At 46.5% G+C, this 14,486-nt stretch overlaps 1 protein-coding gene and 1 long non-coding RNA gene across 2 annotated transcripts in view; one reads left to right on the top strand and one right to left on the bottom strand.

Moving 5' to 3' along the window:
* STX8 (syntaxin 8) overlaps positions 1–14,486 on the top strand; it is a 172,532-nt gene that overhangs the window by 94,862 nt on the left and 63,184 nt on the right. The window lies entirely within an intron of this gene.
* Positions 9,004–13,329, bottom strand: LOC131497326 (uncharacterized). The gene is made up of 6 exons (XR_009254896.1): positions 12,895–13,329; positions 11,930–12,014; positions 11,429–11,531; positions 10,993–11,072; positions 10,613–10,752; positions 9,004–9,941 (listed from the first exon to the last, which is right to left on the bottom strand). It is a non-coding gene; the product is annotated as an uncharacterized LOC131497326 (long non-coding RNA).

The raw sequence follows: 14,486 nt of genomic DNA, 5'->3' as shown, positions 1-14,486 counted from the left end.
AATTTTGTCAGCACCACCTCTGCATTGTGGACATCAGTGTTTTTGTCACCCAAGCCGAGTTACAGCATGTCCCCCCACAGCCTACCTTCTCTCTAATTCAGCTACAGTCCACATCTCCCTGTCACCCCCCCCCCCCCAGCAGGGACGGGAGGGCCTTAACGGTAGGTCATGTCCAGAGAGCAGGAGACTCACGGCACATTTTATTTACTAATTCGACAAATATATCCAATATCCACTCGCTGCAGTGTTCCAAGTGCCAGGAATGAAGATAAGTCGGAACTTGACCTCCTGGCCTTCTCTCCCTTCCACCCCCCCTACCCCCACTTCAAGGAATTTACCCTCTGGTGGTAAAGGCAGCTTTACCCAGGGGGAACAGGGAACTACAGGGAACAGGGAATTACAACATTTTAACATTAAAAAAATTTACAGTATTTTTGGGGGCACCTAGGCGGCTCAGTCAGTTGAATGTCTGACTTCGGCTCACGTCATGATCTCATAGTTCGTGAGTTTGAGCCCCATGTGGGGCTCTGTGCTGACAGCTCAGATCCTGGAGCCTGCTTCCAAATCTGTGTCTCCCTCTCTCTCTGCCCCTTCCCCCTCTTGCTCTCTCTCTCTCTCTCTCTCTCTCTCTCTCTTAAAAATAAATGTTAAAAAACATTTACAATATTTTATAAGAAAAAAATGAGTAATTGGGGTTTTGGAGTGTTTTTGGAAGGTTCTACATGGTGCCTGTGCTCAGATCTGAGCATGTGGGTTTTTCACAATCTGCACAACCGTGGAGCACATTGTTGGTAACAACACTGTTTTCTCCATGGAATAAACGCATTTTCACTACAGCTGTGGCAACGAAGCTCATTCATACTTACCTTTCCCAGTTTTCCCGGAGTTTTACAATGGATTGGATGAACCTACAGTGTGAGCCAGTATCAGGGAGTTTGGGGGCCTAGGAAATTCACCTTTTGGATTCTCACACCAATCACTGGCCAGGTTCGGCCCTAGAAATGAGAAGGACCTAAAAGAAGATTGAGGTCAGCCCATCCCATTGGGACACCCAGTTATAAGCATTATAATTGAGTAAGAACCAGTGTTGAGAAATAAAAACGCTTTGTATTTGTATTTACCTTCTTTTTTTTTTTTAAGTGGGTTTTCTCAGTTGATTTTTAACAAATCAAACTTTTATTTTTTAATTAGTTTCTTAAGAAAATTTATTTTTGAGAGAGAGGGAGAGAGTGAATCCCAAGCAGGCTCCACGCTGTCAGCAAAGAGCCCAACGCGGGGCTCAATCCCGTGAACCGCGAGATCACGACCTGAGCAGAAATCAAGAGTCGGACGCTTAACCGACTGTGCCACCCGGGCACCCCTATATTTATTTAACTTCTAGGTGAGCAAAAAAAAAAAACTTTTTTTTTTTCTGTATTTGGTGTCTAAATTACATGAAAGGTTGAAGAGCGTTGCTTTCCCCCTCTTACCGGCCTTTCTCCGCCAGTTTACCTCTTACAAGCACTCAAGTGTTTGAAGGAAGGGAAAGCATGGCTAATTGTTTCAGACAGGCTCCACTGGGAAGCTTTGGGGTGTTGGGAATGTCTGGAGTGAAGATCAGTTACAGTGCATAGAGTGAAACATCAAAGATAGTACCCGATTATGTTACGGTTACTACCGAGGAACCAGAATTTTGAGTCTCCTACCAGCTCAGTGGTAATGACGATGGAATCACCATGGGGACATATCTTCTCTGTTACATCTTGTTATTGTCACTCATTATTGTTGGACCCCAGCGGGGCAATTCACATACTTTATATTTAAATCACCAAGGCAATTTAATTGGATTAAGAAAGAACACTATGCATCAGCTACACCTTGAATTAAACCGAATCAGAAAAAAAAAGAAGCAAACTGTCAAACTCCGACTTCCTCAGCGGCGAGACTCTGGTTCGGTTGTCTAAGAATCCCGGGACTGCGTGTAGGTATGTGTGTGTTTGTGTAAGATTTAAATTAACCCGTTTGTTTCTTCTGAAGTGTTCAAAAGTCAGCAATCATTTGGGGGAAAACCCAACACCTCTGGTGTTTTTTTAAAAAAAAATTTTTTTAATGTTTATTTGTGAGAGAGAGAGAAACAGACAGAGTGTGAGTGGGGGAGGGGCAGAAAAAGAAGGAGACACAGAATCCAGAGCAGGCTCCAGGCTCTGAGCTGTCGGCACAGAGCCCAACTTGGGGCTCGAACTCAACGAACCGTGAGATCATGACCTGAGCCGAAGTCAGACGCTTAACCGACTGAGCCACCAAGGCGCCCCCCAACACCTCCGGTTATATTCCCACTCTTAAATACTCCTTTTTCATTGGAAGAAAAACTTAATAGATGGGTGTATTTATAAAATTACAAAGATAATTTGGACATACATGTTGTAGGAACTAAATTATACCTCTTGGAAGAGAGATTCTAGTTGCTTTGAGCTGACACAGAGTATATGGTATTTTAAGTCCTGTAAATCATCAGAAACCATGAACTCTAGCAGAGGCCACGTCTATGTCAGAGGCGCCATTTTATTTAGAAAAACTATGAAAACCGTCGTACCCAAAGGGAACTTGTACTTATTTTGGAAGATCACATTAAACATTGAAATGATCCCTCATGTTAAGTTCCCGACTGGGACTGTCCGTCTCCGTTGATCACACACAGTTGGTAAGAGAGAGTGAGCAGAAAAGGTGTGACAGCACTGACATGTGTGGCCCTGGTTTTCCTCCATAAGGAGACGAGTTTAAGCACCATCAGCTCCAACTACCCTCTGAGTCAAACGTTCAGACATTAATGGGATTACGGTGCGACTGGGCCTGGGGAAAGGGAATAATTCCGAAGATAAATGCTGGAAGGGAGAGAGAGTATAAACAAAGGAGAGAATTGTGGAGTGGAACTCATGCCAGAGGTTTCGAGGGGTCAAGTTCATGCCGGCACTCCTGCCTTACGACAGAGGAGGTGATAGGAGGCAGGCTGTCCGGTTCATTTTTGGGTTTGCAGTGCTGCTCGTGGGGCTTGGTTCACAGTCAGTGCTCCGCACACAATGGTTCTGATGTTGGAAGTGGGAGAGGGTTCCTCTCATGCAGGAGGGCCCCAAAGGGGTCTCTTTTCAGGACACCAGTTGTCTGTCCTCCACTGGCGAGGGCAGATATGTGCACAAACACTGAGAAGACCCCCCCCCCCCCCGCCCCAGGAAACAAAACCATTTCTGCACAAGTGCAAGAAAGATGCCAGTTGGAAGCTGACTGGTGCGTCTTACCAACCATGTTATTGTGCTAGTCTTTGCCTGCTTAACTGGAATTTTAAAAAAATGTTTTTTTAATGTTTATTTTTTGAGAGAGAGAGCAATGGGGGAGGGGCAGAGAGAGAGGGAGACACAGAATCCGAAGCAGGCTCCAGGCTCTAAGTTGTCAGCACAGAGCCTGACGCTGGGCTCGAACCTGTGAACCACAAGATCATGACCTGAGCCAAAGTCGGACACTTAACCGACGGAGCCACCCAGGTGCCCCTTAACTAGAATTTTGAAAACACAGATCATCCGTTTATGTGATGCTAGTTAAATGCGTGCCTGTGAGCATTGGCAAAATCAGAGGAAAATTTGAAGGCATGGCAGTCGTTAATGCATCATTGTCCTTTGTTACCATGTGTGTTTGTGTGTGTGTGTGTGTGTGTGTGTGTGTGTGTTTGCGTGTGTAGTGGTTTTATTGAGATACAATTTGCCTATAGTAAATTTTGTCCTGTTTTGGGGGAATTGTTCTATGCGTTTTGATAAACAGGAGCAACCAGATATGGAACAGGTCCATCGCACCAGAAACTTCCCTCGAGCCCCGTTGTGGCCAGCTCCTTCTTCCATCCCCAGCCCCCAGGGGTCATGGATTTGTTCCCTCTCCTTATGGCTTTGCCTTTTCCAAAATGGAATATAAATGGGATCGTGAGCGGTGTAGCTTTTGTGTCTGGCTGCTTTCACTAAAGTGTGAGCGTGTCTGAGCTCCACCCCCCCACCCCCAATCATTGCCTGTATCTGTAGCTTGTTCCTTTCTATTGCTGAAGACTTCCCCCACTGCATCCCTGTCGATTCCTTCACCGGTCCAAGGACACTGGCTTGTTTCCGATTTACAGCACTCTGGAATAATGCCGCTGCAAACACTTGTGTTTGGGTTTTTGTGTGAACCAGCATTTTCATTTCTCTTGTGTGTTTCCCAGGAGTAGGATTGCCGGTGTGTATGATGAGCGTATGTTTAGTGCTCAAAGACACTGATGGACTGTTTTCCAAATCGCATTCCCACCAGCAGGGTATCCGAGTTCCAATTGTGTCTCATTCTCTCCAGCACTTGCTAGCGTCATTTAAAAGAAGGTTTCAAAGAAACTGAGTGAAGTTAAAGAGTCTGTAATACTTTTCTAGTTTTTCTGTAAATCTAAAATTTTTCTAAATAAAATTTTAAAGCATTTATTAAATAAATAAGTAAATAATTAGTTAAAAAAAAAAAAGGTTCCAAACCATTTTTAGCACCTCTTTAAAAATTTGTTCCATTAATATTTTTTATAACGTGGAGGGCTTATCCCTTCCCCTCCAAAAGTCAAATCTCTTTTTCTCTGAATAGTGAAAGTTTTATTTATATGAAGGTCATTTAAAAAATAATTGGACCTGGTTCTCGTTATTTATTGTATGTATGGTCTATAAAATCACTGTGACCTCTGAATTAGTGAGTACTGAACCATTGATCCCAGGGGAAATTCAAGATTAGGTTCCCAGGAGAGTTTGGTCACAGCCTTTTGTCAGCTGATCAATATGTAATCTTTTTTTAAGTGTGTTTCTGTTTAAAGACACACCGTTTAATCTCTTTCATTGATTCATTAACATTGAACTCATGCCCACCAGCCCTGACAAAACTTATCTAAAAATGCATGCGTTTTCTCCATCAGGCACATCCCAGCCTGTGCTTGGGGGCCATGCCTAATCACCCGCAAAAGGCACAACAGTGTGAAAACCATGGCACTAAATATAGACCAGGAAACAGACACTCGGTGGTTACAGTGCGAGGGCCCAAACAAGAAGATACCACCACAGCTGGGAGGGTGCACGTCAGATGACTCAAATTCCTCTCCGCTCCGTGCGTGTCCAGGGATGACCACACAAGGGTCACGAATATCACTGTGGGGGTTACCGATACATTTTAGCGTGTGGGCAAATTCGCCTATATTTTGATGTTTTAGAAAATGCTTAAATTTTGCTTAATTTAAACCGCGATCCGTAGTGATTTGGTTTAATGCCAGGTGTAATAAAATATGTTTATTCCAATAAATTGATGAGACTACTAAGTGGCCAAACCAGGATCATTTGGCATGAAGGTTGCTTTAGAAACACCTTGAGACCTTCCCAAGATTTCACCCCCATTGCAAAGACAGGCTCTTGATTTATGTTAGAAGATCTCGTGCACCATTCAAACATATTAAGCACACACTTCATTCTTAAAAAGTAATATAAAATGTTGAACTCTGAATTTTATCCTAGTAATGGCTATCGGGTATGTGTTTAAATTCACAGAGACAGATTAATGCACTTCCCAAACCCCCATTGCCTCAAAGTAATTATAAGTTTTCTAGATTGGCTGCCAGTGTGATATAGGCCCCAAAGAAATCACCCCTCTTTACCGAGACAGAACAATAAATTGGTTTTCCTGAATACAGTGGGTAAAGAATCCAAGTTCCTGACCTTGAATATTTCACTGGTAGTGTTCTGTGCAGTAGGGAACAATCAGGATGACATTTGCTGAAATGTTTGAGATTTATAACATAATAGCTTGAGCATATGTGCCAAAAAATAAAAATCTTAAATCCTATCACATCAAGATTAATCGCCTATTAAAATACTAACAAATAGTACAGTACAGGTGGTGTAATAAGCTGTCTCCCTTCATATATTGTTACAAGACAAACTATTTTGGCGGTGACGTGACATGCCGCGTATCTTCCGTGTTGGGAAAACGGAAAAAAGAAAAAAAAAAAAAAAACCCGGCTACTCCGTCATTCTCGGTGTGGATTTTGGCATTTCATTAGGAAGTGCTATCACAAGCCCTTTCACTGAAAAGCGTATGCGGCTTTCTGGAAACTGCTAAACTTCCTGGCTTTGTACTGCTGCCACAAAACCGTAGCGTCTCCCCGTCATTAACTGGTACATATTCATTCCTCTTCTATCTTTGTAGCGAGTAACCCATAGAGCACTCCCGTGAAAAGGAAAACAGTAGTCCGCTTCCTCCCTCTCGCTAGGCGTGCGAAAATTAATCCCACGGGCAAGCATCTTCTTCGCATCCGGCTTTCATGTAATACCTTCGACTGTGGACCGAGGCGCGAGCGCAGCAGGAACGGTAGGGTCGTTGACCGCGTCTCTTGGTCGAGACGGTTCTCGGAGCCTGTTGGAAGACGGCTCACGAGATTTCGACATTAGCCTCCTCGTAGGCTAGAATAACAAATAATGGTGTTGCCACGTCGGCTTCCAGCGAATGACCAGGCAGTCAGCGAACATTTAGTGAGGATCCACTCTGCGCTAGGCATTCTCGTAAGAATCGTTAGATCTTACAAGATCTTACGATTGAAAGTGCCAATAGGTACGATTGTAAGATCTTGTAAGATCTAGCAAGATCGTCCCCGACGCCTGAGTTGATTACCCCCTTTTCTTGTGCTCGGGGTCTTTGGTGAAAATGTCTTAACGGCAAGACAAGTGTAGAAGACAGCTTTTGCGATATTAATGCACCTAAAGTATCATCACAGGTTGGTTTTTTTGTTACTAGTTTTTGTTTTGGGGAGAGAGAGAACGTACGCGCACGTGCGTGAGAGCAGGGGAGAGGGGCAGAGGGAAAGAGAGAGAGGGTCTTAAGCAGGGTCTCCATCCCACGCCTGGGAGATCATGACCTGAGCCGAAATCAAGAGTCAGATGCTTAACCGACAGAACCACCCAGGTGCCCCATTATCATCATGGTTTCAAAAAGTAAATCCTAGCTTGGAAGCATGTCACGCTTTTTTAAAAAGTGCAAAAGTTTGGAAAATTTAACAACTCCGACGCGGACGACATAAAGCCCATCAACAGGTTGACCCATTTTTCAAATCTTGTGACTCAGGTACCAGTTTCCTTAAGTGACTGTTGCCTTGCCTGCTTGCGTGGTGCCCTAAAGCTCTTCCTTTGGAGAGGTTCGCTCTCCTCCCCGGCCTCAGAGACACCCAGCAACATGCCGTTCTTTTCCCGAGATCCTGGCCTGGCTTGCCGGACTTCATCTGTTTTTACAAAACCGACTCTTTTAGCAGCGGCATGAAATATCATGTCTCTTCTCTCCCACTCGCAGTGGGAAAAGGAAAAAAAAAAAAAAACGCTCCGTGGTCGTTTCCCTTTGTGGATCTTGGCATGTCATTGGAAAGTGCCAATAGGTACTCATTTTTTATGCCTCTCTGGAAGGCTGGGAGCAGCCTTCCAAGTCACAAAGCAAACTCGGTCCCTGACGGTTCTCCAAACTCAGGTCAGAAAGGTGGGAAGCTTTTATTTTTCATGGCAGGGAGTGCATGAATAATATACTTACAACCTGCTTAGCTGCCCCAAGTTCTCCCGTGCAGCCAGCGTCCCCGCGCAAAGAACTGAACATCAATCTGTCACTGATGGTCAGCCGAGCAGCAAAGAGCCAGTGTTATTGTGAACCTACAGCGAATGCCTTGCTTCCCAGCTGGTGATCGGTCTGTGTTAGACAGCAACATGTTCGCCTCGACAAATGAGCTGGACCTCCGTGCCGCACATCTCTGCCAACTTTTGAAAGAAAGAGTCTGTCTCAGTTCTTTTCGGGGGTGAAGACAAAAAGTCTGTCTGCCTTGACACGACCAGCTATTGAAACATCCACGGACATATCCACAGCCCGTACCCTAAGGAAATGGCTTTGAGGGTCAGGAAGTTGCATCAAAGAGAAAAAGAGAGAGAGAGAGAGAATGTGTGTTAAGTGTGTAATCACACACGCACGCACGCACACACACACACACTGTTCGCTGTTTTTCTTTTGGAAAGACGATGTGCTCATGACACTCTTGCACATGAAAAGGTCCTGGGGTTTAGCATCTTAGATCACTTCTCTAAGCTCCGGGTGTTACTGCCATGAACAGTGCTTCCCAACTTTGCACGGAGGGCTATTGTGATGAGTTACGGTAGAATGGCCGGGTCGAGGCAGGAAATAATTCCACTGAGCCATTGCCGACTGGACACAGAGTGTCTTACGCTTCTGAAAGTTCACTAGGACCGGAAGGTGCCGGTGTAGTCCAGAAAGCCTGGCCCAGCCAAAGGACTCCGTTGGTAGAGCTGAAGAGCCGAGTAAGAGAAGAACGTGTGAAAGTTTTGTGAATGAGGGATGGAGGGAGCCCCTGTGGATGGGAGCGGACGTGCAAGGAAGATCTTTTTTGTGTGGAACTTGATGTGGCACGCTGCTGTGGCCTGGGGCAGGGGCGGGGGGTGGGGGAGGGAGGTGTGAATGAATGAGTGATGATAGGGACGAAGAAGTCACTCATGCACGGGGGAAGGCAGAGCGGACAGCCTTGAAGGAGGGTCAGAAAGAAAAGTTGTGTATCGTTTCGTGGGAGTTTAATAATTTCGTAACCACCCCAGCCCACTGGATAAGCAGACTCTGTTATCTTTAAGTACAGAGGTGTAAAGGAGCCGAGGGGATTGTGTTTGCGCCTCGGTCAGGGTAGGTGGGGCTCTCCAGACTCCATGAAGAGCTAGTAAACATAAGGTAGATGAAACGGAAAGAAAAGAGCTCTGGAAGGAGAGGGTGGGAATCGCTTTGGTGTCAAATTGCTGCAGAGCTGGGCCATTCTTCCCTGAAGGAGGAGTGGGCGAAAGCTTTGGGAACTTGGGGCTAGTGACTTCAGTGTTGGGAAGCTACTGAGGATTGTTGAGAGTGTCTGTGACAGTAAAACGAAAAAAAAAAGAAAAAAGTGGTTCATGTGGATTTCGTCGGGCAGTGACGTCGAGGATCACAGATGTCCGTGGCCCGATAGATTTCGATGGAAGCATTAACTAGGATGCTGACAGTAAGGGAGAGTGGGGCATGTCAGAGAGAGGGAAAGGAAGAATCTGCAAGCTTTGGGGAGGGATCGAAAGGGAGGGCTGAGGGCCTGGGATGATAAGAGATGGCTCCCAGCCCCAGTAAGTAATGGTACCAGTCGGTTAAGCATCCAGCTTTGGCTCAGGTCACGATCTCGCTGTTCGTGGGTTTGAGCCCCGCGTCGGGCTCTGTGCTGACGGCTCAGAGCCTGGAGCCTGCTTCGGATTCTGTGTCTCCCTCTCTCTCTCTGCCCCTCCCCTGCCTGTGCTCTGTCTCTCTCTCTCTCTCTCTCTCTTTCAAAAATAAATAAACATTAAAAAAAAAATTTTTTTTTAAATAAGGAAGTAAAATCATCTCATTCAGTGATCCCCCCTGTGGGATCTAATGGAGTAACTCAGATCGGAAGTCATTAGACTCTGAAAGTAATTCTCAGCTGTTTTCTCTACGGCTTCTCTTTTCCTGCCTTTCCTGGTGAGACCTTCCAGGGTTGTGGAAATGGGCTGGGTTATGCCGTCACCATGCAGCTTTCCCTTATCCGTCTTGACCAAGGTTTGAAAAATCCCACGTGGGAAGGACTTACTTTGTTTGCTTCGTGTCTTTTTATCTTTCCTGTATGCCAGGGGATATTCTGGTGAGAACTTTTTCAGTGGTTAAAAAAAACAAGAAGAAGAAGGATGGCAGGGTGTTCCGGCTCTAGACTAACCCCTTCCCCTGTCAGGAAGGAGCATCAGTGGTACCTTCCTGATGAAAACTTACCACATTTATATGGAGGAAAGTATAGTAGCAGTCAGTGTAGTCAGTGGCCATCAGTTATCGCAGTGCGAAGATACAGCTCCTGAAGATAAAAGTTCATTCTGCAAAATGATTAACAAAAGGAAAGAAAGAAAACAACTTTTAATTGTTCACAGATATATTATCCCACTGTTATATATATATATATATATATATATATATATATATTTACTGCTGTGCTAAAAATAAGTGTTGTGTTAAGCACCCATCTGCATCAGAAGAAATACTGAGTTAGAGTCCAAAGGAATAATGGTCTCGCCCTTGCTGAAAAATCATCCTTTGTGTTTGATTTGGTTATGCATGCCGCGTTAAGGAAGCGGAATACATAATGTAGAGTTGAGGACCAAGCCCCAGTGTAATTGGCAGTGTTACCAGGCAGAGCAGGGCTCAGCAACCTGGGGGCCCCGCTGCCTGCCCGTCCCCTGTACGATACACAAGATAAGATTATAGGCTTCTGTATTTTTAAATGGTTGGGAAAGCCAAAAGCGGTAATGCTGCTTCGTGACATGTGAACGTTACATGAAATTCAAACGTCAGTGTCCATAAAGTTGTTTTTTTTTTAAAATTTTTAATACAGCCATGCTTGTTCGATTACATATTATCTATGGTTGCTCTTGGTGCTAATTGCCACAGAGACATACGGCCTGCAAAGCCTAAAATATTTACCATCTGGCCCATTGCGGAAAATGTTTACCAGCGTCTGGTCCCAAGCTCTCACGTGCGTATGAATTACCTGGGAATCTTGTGACAGTGCAGATTCCTGGTCAGGAGGCCGGAAGTGGGGCCTGGGAGTCTGCATTTCTGACTGCTTCCAGCCGGTGCCCAAACCACTGGTCCCTGGATCACACTTGGATCTACAAAGTGGCCTAGGTACTTGAGGGGGAAAAAAAAAAACACACACACAAAGAAAGAGGTATGTTGTAAAGGAGAGGTTATCGAATGTTTCAAGCAGAAATCGACGTGTTCTACTTGACCCAAGGGGCCAGAGCTGGGACCCGGGGGTGCCGGTGTCGGATTTTACTCCAGGAAGCACTTTGTAACCGTGAAAGGGAATCATAGAATCATCGCGGTGGCCCCACAAGTACATGTGACGCTGACAGACGAGGTTCCTACCTTGGGCAGTGGCTGGACTTCACCAGAGGGGAAAGCAGCCATGGAGATCCCTCCCAGCGTAGTGCCTTTGACGTGAAAATCTGCAGGGGGGGGGGGGGGGTAGGGGGGAGGCAGAAGGGCGTTGCTTGTGGGGAGGAGAGGCCTCATCTCACTCAACAGGGGTGATGTCTGTTGCCTTAATGTCTCCCAGCTGGCACAACAGCTACTTGGTGCCCCTCTGTGACCAGCTCTCGAGGCCTGCCGTTCACCACACTCGTAAAAATCAGCTGTGGCTTCTATCATTTAATTTGTACTTAACGTTACTAGAGTCGCTCCTTGTGTGCATCGAGAGCCCACAGCCGTCTGACTCCAAAGCGGTGAGCCGTAATCCCTGCCCCTGCTCCTCTCCCACTTGGATTCATCTCTCCCTCACCCCTTCTCTGAAATCTCTTAATACCAGACTGGGGAAAGCCTCCATGCTTGTAGCGGGGTCCCCCAGCCACAGGCTGTCGTCGGCCCTCAGGAGGGAACCCTCTTGTTAATGGCTCCATCAAGAAGTCCTTTAAAAAAAAAAGAAAGGAAAAACCAGCTGTTTTGAGCAAGACGATAAATGTTGGAGACTTTAGCCCATTTGGACAGATGTGCAAGCCGTAGAGCGTTTAAGCAATCTCATAGTTAGCTATTGATGAATACTCTCAGACCATAAAACTCACGAAGTTAATAGCACAACGATCTGCACAAAACAACCCAGTGAGCGGCCGCAGTCGTGGGCTTGTGGCGTTTCCTACTTTGAACGCGTTTCATTTCAGCTCGTCACGGGCCTTTAAAGACATGATTTATGCTCCCTAATACCCCAGGGAGGTTAAGTATTTTCATATTTATTGCACGGAAGAGCATTGTGTGATTGCTTGCCTGTCCTGAAATCAGTTTGGCTGGAAAAGGACACAAGAATTCTGACCTCAGCTCTGCGGCCGGAGCGGGCGTCAGCACTTGAAAAATGTGAATCAATATCTTGCCCAGAGAGTTTATTTCATTCCGCTAACCTGGGGGAAGAACAGATGGTGGGAGGCAGTGCGCACACAATGCGGCCTTTTCTTTTGTAAATCTGCCTTGTATTTCCCCCCCCACCCCCACTCCCTTCCCCCATCTCAGAGCTCGGATGTTGATGCAGGCCAAACATCTCTCAGCTCGCCCGGGCTTTTCGGACGGTTCATCATCCACTGTTATGTCCATCGCCATCAAATTGTTATCCGGATTATTAAAACCTGAGTAGCCTGGAGTCCAGATTCCGTCCTAAGCGTGGTGGCGATCCCGTGGAACCTCAACAGATGGCTTTTTTGGTGCGGCACGGACGGAGATCAGGGGCTCGGTTCCCACAGTTACTTCCTCGTGGGCTCCCTCGTGGAGGAGACTCCCCCGTTGTCTTCCTCCCTGCACACCACTCGTATCAGTCTTTTTAAAAATACCACTTCAGTCACAGGACTTCAATGCTCAGAAAGCTTCGGGTGTTTTCTCATTACCTAACGGATGATGCTGGAATCCCTTAGGTCAATCCTTAAGGCCCTTTTTCAGTCCACTTCTAAGTTTCTTCAACGCCGTGTAAGTTTCTTGTGCTTCGATTCCAAAGATGCCTTTTTTACATACGGGATAGTGTTCTGGTGCTCTCTACGCGGTGGGAATAAAGCATTACATCGTTTTCAGCTCCTAAATCCTGGGCCGTCCGGGGCCCTGTCCTCTGTGTCTGCCTCCTGGGTCTTGTCCCATCCCCGACGGATGAGCGGTGCCCTGATCCATCCCTGTGGCTCCAGCCTCATACGGGTGCTGGTCAGATTTCACTCTGTCTCCCCACAACGCCAGGTCCGCCTTTCCTCAGCGCCCTCACCTGGAGAGGGACCTCCCCCACAAACGCGTTGCGCTCCTTACCTTCTTTCTTGGTCATTGGTGTCCCCATCCCGCTTGCTTCCAGGTCAGGCCTGCTGTAGCGTGTCACCAAATGCAGTTCCTCTCACCCCTGAGACGTCTCCCCCATCTTTCCTCCGCCTGGTCCCGAGGCCCGTCTTCTCCCTTTGAGAACCAGTGCCGAAACCGGCACCAGCGTTTCAGTGCCCCAGTCTATCTGCCCCTCTGCTGACAGATCCAGCTTCTCTAAACAAAGATGATGGTGTTATTTCCACGCTAGAAACCTCTAGTGGCTCCTTGTCCCCTTTAGGGCAAAAGAACAGCTCTCAGAGGCTGGCACACGAAAGCCCTAGGTGGCCTCACCTACTGGTGGCCACGCTGACCACAACGACCCATCCCAGTCCTCTGCCTTCTCACATATCGTCCCCTCTCCCGGGGATGCTCTTCCTGCCTTTCCTATCTAACAGACACAGTCAAAGCTCAAACGTCATCTTCTCCATAAGCCTCTTCCCCATCGGCCCCTTTCACTGGGTTCTTGCTACACTCCGTGAAGCCAGGCTAGTGTCCCCCATGTTGGATTTCCTCCCCCTCCTCATTTCGATATCTGTGGTCCCCAGAAGTGCTGTGTGTGTGCCCCTAAAGACAAGGGACTGCTTGGATCTTGTCTTTCAGTAGAGACAGTAGACGTTTTCGATTGAGTGACTGAATGTGCCATGAGTGACCGTCGCGGGCTGACACACGGGGACGTCCTTGTGACGAAGGTTCTTCGGCTCCATCGAAAACACCAATTGAACTTCTGTTCAGTGCAAGTGATCACAATAAAGTTACAAGGAGGGAGTAATTCTTCCCCATCTCGCAGGGTTAGACACCAAGACTTGGGTTAAATTATTGGGGCAAGACTATACCGCTAAATAAACGAAAGAGTCACGATTTGCAAGCAGGTTGGCCTGGGGTCCCAGCTCACGCCTTGTCTACTGCATCCAAATGCTGGTATTAAAGACTCAATCTTAAGAGCGCGTCCCGGGGCCCTCCACCGGGATAGTGATTTCATGATTATAAAGCACTTGGGATGCACAGAGGAAGCCCGTGTTTTTGCGGAGGACCAGAACCCTTTTCACAACCGCCTCCGGTCCTGCGTCTGCATCTGTGCGCCCTTCATATTGTTTGACTCACAAAGGAAACTTGTTGATCCAGAGTGAACCAATGCAACCTTCCTCCTCCCCGATCTCCAAAGTATCCCCACAGACGAAGAAAATGTTTTAAGCCGCACCTGAGCTATAAACAATTTATTCTGAAGGTAACAGTGTTAGTATTTCAGTATGTAAACCTTTAGCTAATAAAAATCAAAGTAGCCTAATTTGGAACGTGCACCCAAGGTTAGAGGGAAAGCTTGTAAACGTTTTCAAAGACTCGGTATTTAATTCTATCACCAGCTAGCAAAATAAATCGTCCAGCTGCTAGCCCTGAAACAGACACGGGTTGGAAATGAAATGTTAGTTTAAACGCGTTGGTCATTAGAAATCAAAAGGAACGTGAAGTGTACCTTCTAGTTTATGAGAAACAAGGTGAAAGTTCCCCAAACACATTTGTGGCAACAGGGTTTAAAATTGCTTCCT

The sequence above is a fragment of the Neofelis nebulosa genome, chromosome 16, assembly GCF_028018385.1.
Source record: "Neofelis nebulosa isolate mNeoNeb1 chromosome 16, mNeoNeb1.pri, whole genome shotgun sequence".
Lineage (NCBI taxonomy): Eukaryota > Metazoa > Chordata > Mammalia > Carnivora > Felidae > Neofelis > Neofelis nebulosa.
This window is presented reverse-complemented; position numbering and strand designations above follow the sequence as displayed.